At 41.3% G+C, this 12,291-nt stretch overlaps 1 protein-coding gene across 15 annotated transcripts in view; it reads right to left on the reverse strand.

The window, feature by feature from the left end:
* The window catches only part of TJAP1 (tight junction associated protein 1), a 77,833-nt gene that overhangs the window by 50,791 nt on the left and 14,751 nt on the right, over positions 1-12,291 (reverse strand). For 8 of the 15 annotated variants that reach the window (XM_077343134.1, XM_077343062.1, XM_077343101.1 and 5 more), the window contains exon 1: positions 929-1,579. The exons of 1 other annotated variant lie outside the window; for it this stretch is intronic. The gene's annotated coding sequence lies outside the window, so the exon portion shown is untranslated. Of the gene's footprint in view, positions 1-928; positions 1,580-12,291 lie in introns of those variants that run through there. 6 more of the 15 variants (XM_077343161.1, XM_077343110.1, XM_077343152.1 and 3 more) reach the window with 2 other exon arrangements.

Below are 12,291 nucleotides of genomic sequence, written 5' to 3' on the forward strand. Positions count from 1 at the left end.
AAGCCCCTAAGAATTTATGGATTCTTGGAAGTGTTGCTTTGGATGTGGACTCCACATTTTCACACACCCTATGCAATGCTTTACAGGCATCTTGTGTATTCATAATGCAGATTTCAGGTCACAATAGCATTAATAAATTATACTGAAAGTTATGACAGAAAATATTTCTGTAAAATCCAAGACTGGACAGAGGAAGATTTTTGTATGCTTCCTAATTTTAACTGATTTCATAAATTCAATCTATGACCCTATTCTAATACTCAGAAACATTAGGACATAACCATAACATGCATTCCTCATCTGCATCTAAGTTAACGTGTTCAAAAGCTACAAGTATTAGGATTAATCTTTAGGGAATAAGATTCCACTATAAATTCTTATTAATAGTGCTTCCCTTAAATTTAAACACTGCATAAAGCTATCTGAAAGCTGGAAACCAAAATCCATTTCTCCTTTGGAGAACAATAACTCTTCATAGGCCAACTGCAACAAGGCATTACAGATGTGGAACATTTAAATTTATAAACAGCAATAACATTAATTTATGCATAAAGGGCTCCAAACTTGAAGGAACATTTAGGAGAGATATTAGTCATAGACAAAATGAAAGAAATGCTTTGTATTAGAAGCATGTAGGTATATGGAAAGGAAGTAAAACTGGATTAATTGTCTTTAATGTGCTTAAAAGTCAAACAATTGGAACAGGATGTTTGGTCAAATTCCAGTGGATACATGTTATGACTGAGAGCTGCATTAATCTGTAATTACTGGTAAAACTGTAATTTTAACAGTATGATGGAATCCAACTTCTCACACTATTTTACCGCTTTCAGTAACTTAGTCTGATTAATGGATATTATGCTGTAACTAGCTCAGTGATTTAAAAAATATATATATATGCACCCACTAGCTCCCCCTTCACTCTCACCTGTTTCACTTCCAGCCGTTGTTTTAGTAGCATGGGTCCATCTCCAATTTTTCCCATCAGTTCCTCAGGCTTAACCACAGGCAGAAGTCAGCTGATTCCCCTCCCCCTTGCTGCCTACATTTTCTCCTTCCCTAGCAGGCCTGGGTGTAATACGGAACCTTAAACCCGCGTCTCCGGCGCCCCCCCCCTCCTTCCAGGGCCGGGCCCCGCTGCTCACCGAGCTGAACAGAACCAGGCTCTGGACCCCGGCAGAGTTCCGCGCCACGAGCAGACTAGGAAGAACGGAGCCGCCTTAGGAAACTCTTGCCCGCTCGCGGGGACTAAGCGGGGACTTGGTCGGCAAACCCGCCAGCTCTGCCCGCAGACGGTCCCACGAAAGCCCCGGCCCCCGAGAGACTCACCGAGGGGCTCGCACTCCAGCAACAGGCGGACGGGGCTTCCTGACTCGGCTCAGACCTACCCGCCCCCTCCCCGGGTCCCGCTCCGGTCGCTCTTTCCTGCGAGTTCCGCCGTAACTTTGCGGTGGCTTCTGAGCCTCTTGGAGGGGGGGTCTCCCGTCCGCCCCAAACTTTACCCCCCTCCCCGCCCAGCCGGGACCTCGCGCTCAGCCCAAGCCGCCATTTTGCCGCGGGGCATGTCGGGTAATCCGGCGGAATCCCCACGTACCGGCGCGGTTGCATCATCACCCTCCCCCCAGAGGGAGGGAGGGAGGCCGCCCTGGGCGTTCGCGGGAAAGAGCCGCGCGTCTGGCACGTTGCCATGGCGGCAGGAAAGTTTTTGGGTGGAGGAGGGGGGAGACGTCGGGAAACAAAACACGGATGGGGTGGGACGGGGCGGAGCGAGTTCGAACAAAAATCTGGTCCACGCGGGACAAAAAGCGTAACCGTCGACAAACATGTTGAGCTCGTTCTCACTTCTCTGCATGCTTTGTTCAGCGTCATTCCGAATTAGTCGGAAGCGTGTCACGCAGAAGTGTGCGCTATTCAGGGCAGCCTGCTCTCGACGGTGTCCTTAGCATCGCACTGTGACAACACTGAAGACTGAACTGTTAGCTGGATACATGAGGGCCTGAAGGAGCGATCAAGTCCCGTATTCTATTTCCCAGTGCTCCCGAACAGTGGTCCCCGACCTTTTTATCACCGGGGACCACTCAACGCCTTTTACTGAGGCCCGTGGGGGGGGGGGTAGTTTACTCCTCTACTCTCAACCACTGCCCTAGCGCTCTCTGGTCGCTATGGTAATGTTTAAACATCCCTTCAAAATAAGATACAGACACGCCACAACAATGAAGTGTGTTGTAAAGGGCTGGGGGGGGGGGAGAGAGAAGGCATCCTTCGGGGCCCACCTCCTATTAGTCAAAGGACCACATGTGGTCTGCGGCCCACGGGTTGGGGATCGCTACTCCAGAAGATCAGCAAGCAACAGCACAACAGATCACTGGAATTGTAGTTGGGAGCTGTAGGTGACAAGTGGTGCTCTGTCACTTTCTAAACCAGCCTCCTTAGGCACATGCACATAACTTATCCCACTAGTAAAACAGAAGTCTTGTGCAGGATGACAAACAGCACTGATTCTTTTAACTACCACCAATAATACATCAGCTGACTCACATTTTATAGCCATTTTTGTTCCCTATAAGCACACACATTTGTAGCAACATGAAATTTATTTCTCTGATAAGTGAGCTTCAATCCATTTAAATTTATTCCACAATTAATCTGAGTTTTCACTTGCCACAAGATATGTTGATGGGTCCATTAAATATACTTAACTACTGAAGGCTCTATGTTATTTATGTACAAGTAGACGTTTAATTAATTGCACAAACCATTTATACCTAGGTATTTGCTGTAAATGTTTTCTACTCCTTTTCCAACCGGGCACAGCCTACATCCTTTCCCATCAGATTTATTTTTACAAATTGAAAACCATTTTCTTACACACACCCCAATTTGCTCAAGATTCTCAATCCCAAAGAGATCAAATTGGCCTCAACCAGAGCCAGGATTTTCTCATCCCTCTTCCAAGCCAGATCAGGGCACTGCAGGACCTTAAACAGTTCTACAGGGCTTATGGTTGAGGCCTAAAATGGTCTCTAACACTTTCTGGCCTCCCAACCAAAAGCATTAACAAATTTAAATTACCATCAAAACATGTGTCTTTTTTAACAATAGGAATTTTTAACATCGAGAATTACTTTATGTTCTCCTCTCTCCCTACAGAGGGAAGGTGGTAACTTTTTAAAAGTGATTTTAATGTATTTTGTATGTATGCAGTATATATGGAATGTTGTGAACCACCCTGACTTTCAGGGAAGGGCAGCATACAAATCTGAAAATAAATAAACAGGAAGGGCAGCATACAAATCTGAAAATAAATAAACAAACAAATAACCTCATCCTATGAGCAGGTTTTGCCTTTTGAACTTGTCCATTGGGTTGAATGCAGCATTCCAGAGAAAAGCTAGAAGAGATTAAAATGCCTTCTTAAATGAACAGTGCAAACAGAATAGAAGAAAACAATAGAATGGGGAGGACCAGAGATCTTTTCAAAAAAATTGGAGATATGAAGAGAACGTTTCATGCAAAGATGGGTATGATAAGGAACCAAAATGGTAGGGACCTCACAGAAGCAGAAGAGATTTTAAAAAGGTGGCAAAATTATACAGAAGAACTATACAAGAGCGAGCTTAACATCCCTGATAACCACAATGGGGTAGTTACTGACCTGGAGCCAGACATCCTGGAATGTGAAGTCAAATGGGCCAAAGGAAGTCTGAGCAACAATAAAGCTAGTGGTGGTGACAGCATTCCAGTTGAACTATTCAAAATCTTAAAAGACAATACAGTAAAAGTGCTACACTCAATATGCCAGCAAATTTGGAAAACTCAACAATGGCCACAGGATTGGAAAAGGTCAGTTTACATTCTAATCCCAAAGAAGGGCAATGCCAAGGAATGCTCAAACTACCACACCATTGCACTCATTTCTCATGCTAGCAAAGTTATGCCCAAGCTAGGCTCCAGCAATATGTGGACTGAGAACTTCCAGAAGTACAGGCAGGATTTCGAAGAGGCAGACATCACCCTGCCAACAAAAGTGCATTTAGTCAAGGCTATGGTATTCCCAGTTGCAATGTATGGCTGTGAAAGTTGGACCATAAGGAAGGCCGAGCGTCAAAGAATTGAGGCTTTTGAACTCTGGTGCTGGAAAAGACTCTTGCGAGTCCCTTGGACTGCAAAGCGAACGAATCGGTCAGTCCTAGAGGAGATCAGCCCTCACTGCTCCTTAGAAGGCCAGATCCTGAAGATGAAACTCAAATACTTAGGCCACCTCATGAGAAGGAAGGACTCCCTGGAGAAAAGCCTAATGCTGGGAGCGATTGAAGGCAAAAGAAGAAGGGGACAACAGAGAATGAGGTGGCTGGATGGAGTCACTGAAGCAGTAGGTGCAAACTTAAATGGACTCTGGGGAATGGTAGAGGACAGGAATGCTTAGAGGATCATTGTCCATGGGGTCACGATGGGTCGGACACGACTTGGCACCTAACAACAACAAATGAGCAGGTTAGGTGGTCAACAGAATCGACAGAACCCTGCCAACAGCCTTGGTGAGAAAGTAATACGGTGGAGTCAAAGCCTGGCATGCACATGTTGCAAAATTACAATTACCTAAAAGGAAGACTTTTTTTCTCTAGGAATTCCGTCAAGAAAAATAGGGGTTATCTTAAATATGCAAACAAGTTATAGTTATGTATAGCAGTAACACCCTTTTATGTATAAATGTTTGACTAGAAGGTATCAGATCACAATATATCAACACATACAGGGAGAAATCAATTAACCACAACAGCAACAAAGAATAATAATCTGGAGGGGGGAATCTTCTAGGCTCACCTTCCTTTCAGGTAAATACAGCACACGAAAGAATCCTAAGATGCTAGAGCAGGGTTTATCAGCTGGGGTATCGTGAAACCCTCGGTTTCTTGACAACCCTGGAAGAGTTTCCTGAATGAGTGGGAGTTAATTAATTTTTGATATATCTTTTAATTTTTTTAAACATTTACTGGGTGATATGACCATATATGGTCATGTTGACCTGCCCTGATCTGGCTTGGAAGATCTTTCCAAAATTGTCATTGATGGGCTTGGAATGGGGTGGGGAGGGGAGGGGCCCTGGGTGGGCATGTACACCAGCTATGCTTCCCAACCACATTCTGCAAGATCACACCACTTCTGGGGTTTCTTGAAGCTTGAAGAATGTTTCATGGGTTTCTCAGTGGTAAAAAAGTTAAAGTCTGTGCTAGAGTGATCACTACCACTTCAGAGTACAGGTGAGCAATGCTATTTATCCTGTTGGACCATATTAACATTCCTTGCAAGTAAAATCTGTTATATTAGGGAGAATAGTTGTTTTGTGGTTGGCTTTTGATGCATGGGTCTATTGAGAAATGTGGTCCAATTTTTGCAGTCTAAAGTAGTAACGGGAAAATAATGAACTGTTGCACAGTCACAGGAGATAAAAAATAGGGCCAATGCCAATGGTATCAAATCTGATAAAAATATATTTTATTATTCAGTTACATTTCCAAAAATTCCCTACAAGTTTCTCCAATAGGCTTCATATGGGGAATCTGTTATATATTATAAATTGAGTTTACATAAGTATAGTTAAAATTATATAAATAAGATATTGTCTTAAAAGTTAGAATCCAGGTTCCAAAATATCAGTCAATACAAAACAGGTAGAGCTTATTCTGTTTTTAAGATTACTGGATAACGTTGTCCACCACCCAACTGATGGTGGTTCAAAACGTCAATAAAACTTTTTTCTGTGTCTAAATTAATGTTACCAACCAATTCGTCTTGCAGTAGTCTTTCAAAAAAGGTAAAAGTTCAGTAGGCATGGGAACTTTAATTTATTCTGGCACCCAGTTGACCTAATCTCTCCCCTTTTTTTAGTTACAGATGCTGATACAATTTTAAAGACACAGTTAACCCTTTAAGGTGTCAGTCTCTGGAGTCTTAGCAGTCCAGACTGCTTCTTTTTTTCAATAGTAGCCTTTCATTTTTACAGGTTAATTTCAACACAGCCCCAAAAATAAAATCAGAGCAACCATGATTATTTCAATAAAGTGTTTAGAAGCCTTTGATCTTTGCAGTTTTAAATTACTCTTGTGTTCTGATATGTTTGTTCTTAAGTTTGTTCTTCTAGTTGTTTTTCCAACCTGAAGTTTTTTACAGGGGCATTGGATGATGTCTATACAACCTTTGTACAGTTGAATGTTTTCTTTCTTATCTTAAGGGTTGATGAAGCATTTCATATAACATGTTAACTTACATCAATTACAATTTCCACAGGCAAAATGTCCCTGAGGAGGATTACTACAAGATAGAACTGTTTGTTGACCATTATTGGATGTAACTATGAACTAGAAGCTCCACTAGATGCTTGTTTTTCTATATATGTTTTCATATAAAGGAATATTCTTTAGTAACCCACACTTATCTTTTGAAATTATAACTATTTGAGCAATTTCTTCTAAGTTGTAAGAACTGGTCGAATGGTAAACTATTTCTCATATGTTTAGGATGGTGACTGTCATATCTCAAAAGAGAGTTTTATCTCGTGGGTTTTTAAGTAAAGATTTGTTTATATTGTATCCTGTTCCCTTATGACCATGACATCTAAAAATTGATTTTCTTTTTATCCACATGGAGTTCAAATTTAAAATTTCCATCCTATACATCCAGCCAGACATTAAATTCCAATAAACTTCTGTGGTCACTTTTTCATAATAAAAATACATCATCTAGATATTGCCATTATTTAGTGATACAACTATGGAAAGGATTATTAACAGAGTAAATACATTTATCTGCAAACTTGCACATAAATTGGCAACTTCTGGGGCCAATGAGAATCCCATTGCAATGTCTTTAATTTGCAAATATAAAACATCATTAAAAGAGAACAAGTTACTGATAATAAGAAATGAATTTGGTGATTCCAATTATTTTTCTTTAACTTTTTATTTATTTATTTCCTTTGATTTTTATACAGCCCTCCCATGTGGCTCTGGGCAGTTTAAAATAGTAGATAATAATTTCTCTTTGAGGAATGTTGGTATAGAATGACACCACATCTAGTGTAACCAAAAGGATTTCCCTATTTTTTAAATTAGCTATACTCTCCAATGTGTTAATAAAATCAATAGTTTCTCTTATATATGACACCATTAAAACCATCCATGGAGCAACGCTTTGCTTTAGGATGCTTAGGGCTAATCCTGCGTTGAGCAGGGGGTTGGACTAGATGGCCTGTATGGCCCCTTCCAACTCTATGATTCTATGATTCTATGATTCTATGAACGCAATCAGACAATCCTAGAATAAGCTCTTCAAAACCCATTTCTAAAGTCTCTGACACAAATTCTTTGGGTTTCCTGCCTCATAATCCTGAAGTATGACCTGAGCTTACAGACTCTTGCCATTCCTTATGCTGCTCAGTTGTTCCTTATTGTGGGGCAGAGTTGCCAAATCCAGCTTAAAAAATTCCTGGAGATTCGGGAGTGGTAGCTGGGGAGGGGAGGGTTTGGGGAGGGTAAGGAACTCAGTAAATATATGATGCCTTAGATTCTATGCTTTTCCTTCAAGGGAACTGATTCCTGTAGTGTGAAGACAAGTTCTAATTCCCAGAGAACTCCACTTCCTACCTGGAAGTTGGGAAGTTGACAATGTATTACCTATTATTACCTTCTACAGACTGGCAAAATTGCTGGCAGGACCAAGAAAGCTAATGATGAAATCAAAGAATTATTTAAAAGGGGAACACTTGAAGTGCAGGCTTACCTTCTGCTCCTATATTATATCATTGTAAACACACATTGATAACTGCTGCTACAAACCTGAGTTCCTTATCTGAGGATGCTTTTCCTTCTCCAGGAAACTGCAATGTGATATCAACAGTTGCTCTATGAAACCCTCATATTATTGTGGCCAAGACATTAAGTTCAGTAGCAAGTGTGTGCTAAAGGCCATTCTGGACCTCCATAATGGTTTGATGGTATTTTAGCTGTTCATTCCTGAGCCTCTTCCCCACTGAGTAGTTCAAGGAAACATTTAAGTAAGATAAGCACTTACTGAATTTTGAGACATACATGAGAATATATATTGGTATTTCTGGGTGAGTTATTGTGTGAAAAAAATGGCTGTAAGCATGGAGTGGGGTCTCTACCCCACTGTTATGTCATGAATTCCAGAAGCACTCCTTTAACTCTTGAACAGTGTCAGACAGAGATACATAGAGGCACAGCTATCCCCATTAAATTCAAAGGCATTATGCTCTGTATAATGCTGGGCTGTAACATGTCTGGGATAAAGCATAACTAGTTGCTATGGGAACAGGTACTGTGCTACAAACAAATAATTCTATTCTTGCTGTGAGAGTAGGCAATAAGGATAGGTAGATCATATAAGAAACTCCATTAGAAACATAACAGGGATTTTGTGCTTCTGAAATGCAGCCATTGAGAGGTTAGGGGCCCAAAAGGTTAACATTAACTACTGTTCAACTCTTCTTGGAATTTTTGTGGACCATTCTCACTAGAATATTTACCGTTATTTCAGTCCTAGATGACACTAGGGATAATTTCTGTATTGTACAATGACATTATACCAATATCTTTGTAGAAGGAAGTTATGAAGCCTTATTTGAATCCAGATGATAACTATTGCCCAGTAGGAGCTGAAAAAGATTTGGGACTTAAAAATCCTCCCCATTTAAAACCTAAATTTAGTATGGGACTATATACAGCAGAGAGCCTCCGAGGTCGGTAAAACGAGTACCCAGCTTGCTGGGGGGTAAACGGTCATGACTGGGGAAGGCACTGGAAAACCACCCCGTATTGAGTCTGCCATGAAAACGCTGGAGGGTGTCACCCCAAGGGTCAGACATGACTCGGTGCTTGCACAGGGGATACCTTTACCTTTACCTTATATACAGCAGAATGTTTTTTACTGTATTTATATTGTTTTAAAGATTTTTAATTGTTGTTAGCTGCCCTGAGTGTAGGAAGGGCAGAATATAAAAATAAAGAGGCTGAAGATGATTAAAGTGATTGGGTACATACTGGCTAGATAACTCTAGATTTCCGCGGAAGAAAGGTATTGATGATGATGATGATGATGATGTTATCCGTTCAGTCGTGTCTGACCCTTGGCAATTCTATAGGAAAGTATTTACCATGCGTCCCTGTCTCTGACTGCTTCTTTTAGTTGGTTCATGGTCATCCCTGTATCACTTTGATCGTGTCGAGCCAGCGGATCCTTTGGCAGCCACGTTTCCTTTTGCTGCTGACCATGCCAATTATTAATGATTTTTCTAACGAGTTTGATCGCATGATGTGTCCAAAGTAAATGAGCTTTAGCCATAATCCCTTCTAATGACATAGTTGGTTTGCTTCTCTCTAAAACTATCTTGTTGGTAACTTTGGCTGTCCATAGTATTCGCAGCATTCGTCTCCAACACCATAATACGAAAACATCTATTCTCCTCCTGTCTTCCTTCTTCATCAGAGTCCAGCTTTCGCATCCACAGGTTGTTATGGGGAAGACAACGGTGTTGACTAGCCAGCACTTTGTATTAAGGCTGATATGCTTACTCTTCCATATTCGGTTCATGCCTAACATTGCATTCCAGCCCAGTGTTATTCGCTGTTTGTTTTCACGGCTGCATCCACCACCTTGATTGATCATAGAGCCAAGAAAGATGAAATCATCAATACATTCAATGTTTTTGTTGTCAATTGTGACTTTGGTGCTACTGCCAGTAGTTGTCATGATCGTGGTCTTTTTGATATTTATGTATAGTCCCATCTTTTCACTTTCTTCTTTTAGTCTCTTTATCAGGGTCTTCAGATCATGCTCCGATTCAGCAAGGAGTGTTGTATCATCTGCACAGCGGAGATTATTGATGTTATAACTTCCAATTTTGACTCCGATCGTAGATTCTTCCAGAATAAGCTTCCACATAATTACCGCTGCATAAAGGTTAAAAAGAAAGGGTGATAAGATACACCCCTGTCTCACTCCTTGGCTGACCTTGAACCAATCAGTGGTGGGTTAAGTGGGACGACACTCCCAATTCATGTAAGGCATCCTTTAGCGTATCTAGACCTATTACAATCCATTTTCAGGCTGGTTTTAGAATGGAAATGTTCTTGGTTGCTCTGATGGATTTTGCTGTACAAAAGCTGCCCAAAATTTTCATTAGTGTGTTTCCTTATTACTACATGTATTGCAAATGAGTGAAGTGAAACACACCACTGAAAATTTTGGGCAGCCTTTGGAAGAGAGCTAATGACAGATAACTAGACATCTTCTTTCATTAAGTGACTCTGATATTTTACAGCTCTTACTTTGGAGCTTTTATTAGCTGCTATACATAATTTATATGAGTTAAGAAGAACTGGTGTGTGTTAAAACCAGATCTTTGAAAAAGGCCCTATAAGGGCTGAAACACGTCAGTATATTGGTTCACATAGTTGTTGTTGTTGTTAGGTGCAAAGTCGTGTCCGACCCATCGTGACCCCATGGACAATGAACCTCCAGGCCTTCCTGTCCTCTACCATTCCCTGGAGTCCATTTAAGTTTGCACCTACTGCTTCAGTGACACCATCTAGCCACCTCATTCTCTGTCGTCCCCTTCTTCTTTTGTCCTCAATCACTCCCAGCATTAGGCTCTTCTCTAGGGAGTCCTTCCTTCTCATGAGGTGGCCAAAGTATTTGAGTTTTATCTTCAGGATCTGGCCTTCTAAGGAGCAGTCAGGGCTGATCTCCTCTAGGACTGACCGGTTTGTTCGCCTTGCAATCCAAGGGACTTGCAAGAGTCTTCTCCAGCAGTGCATAGCATACTGGTTTGCAATAGCCAGGCTGGAAATATGTTTTTAATTCCTAATGTTGTTTTTCTTTAATTGTGCACAATAAAAGTAATATAACTGTAACAACACGTTCAACTTGTGAAGGTCCTAACTATTACCAGTTGGGTTTTTATGTAATCCTAGACTTGTTACATTGCTTATTAGACATTTCATCCTATTGATTGCATTGGTTTCCATCATGTAATTTGACTTGAGTCTCCATGAGAAATAAATAAATAACTTGAACTTGGCACAAAGAATATTACACATATCTGACTAGCATCCAATTGGCGGGTTATATTTCTAACAGTGCTATCCTAAACAGATTTTCATTGTTCTAAGATCACTGATATCAGTGATCACTTGTGACAAATTAAATTAAGAGAATGCTGACCTGAGATTATGTAACAGAATTTCAGAGAGTTCTGCCGTTACTGCTGTAGTCTGCTATGACTGGCCAGAAGATGAAAAGTCATAAGACATGTGAAGGGTGGGCGCTACTCAAACAAGAGCTATTGCATGCTCAATCAATGACTATCCCAGAAAGACGAAAACACTGCAGGAACTCTTAAGAAGCCTATTTGGATGAACAAAGAACTTCAAGAGGAACTAAGAAAGAAAAGGGAAATGGAGGGAAATGGAGGGAAGGACAGAGCTCTAAAGAGGAGTACCTACAGGTTACTAGGCACTGTAGATCAATCATCAGAAAGGCCAAAGCTGAGAGTGAGCTAAGATTGGCCAGGGAAGCCAACTGTAACAAGAAAATATTTTTCAATTATGTGAGGAGCAAACGTAAAGTAAAGGAGGCAATAGGCCCACTGTTGGGTGCAGAAGGACAAACTCTAACGGAGGATGCAGAGAAAGCAGAAAGGCTCAGCGCCTATTTTACATCTGTTTTTCCCCACAGGTCAAAGGGTTTAGGCACATCTAGAGATGGCAGTAGCCAAGGGATAGTGTCTGGGTGGCAGGTTAACATGGATAGAGAGGTTGTAGAGAGGTATTTAGCTGCACTGGATGAGTTCAAATCCCCTGGGCCGGATAAAATGCACCCGAGAGTGCTCAAAGAACTTTCCGGAGAACTTGCAGAACCCTTGTCCTTCATCTTCGGGACCTCTTTAAGGACTGGAGATGTCCTGGAGGACTGGAAGAGAGCAAACGTTATTCCGATCTTCAAAAAAGGGAGGAAGGATGACCCGGGAAACTACAGACCAGTGAGTTTGACCTCTGTTGTGGGGAAGATAATGGAGCAGATATTAAAAGGAGCGATCTGCAAACATCTGGAGGACAATTTGGTGATCCAAGGAAGTCAGCATGGATTTGTCTCCAACAGGTCCTGCCAGACCAACCTGGTTTCCTTTTTTGACCAAGTAACAAGTTTGCTGGATCGTGGAAATTCAGTTGATGTCATTTACTTGGATTTTATTAAAGCTTTTGAGAAGGTTCC

The sequence above is a fragment of the Paroedura picta genome, chromosome 1 (assembly GCF_049243985.1).
Source record: "Paroedura picta isolate Pp20150507F chromosome 1, Ppicta_v3.0, whole genome shotgun sequence".
Taxonomy (NCBI): domain Eukaryota; kingdom Metazoa; phylum Chordata; class Lepidosauria; order Squamata; family Gekkonidae; genus Paroedura; species Paroedura picta.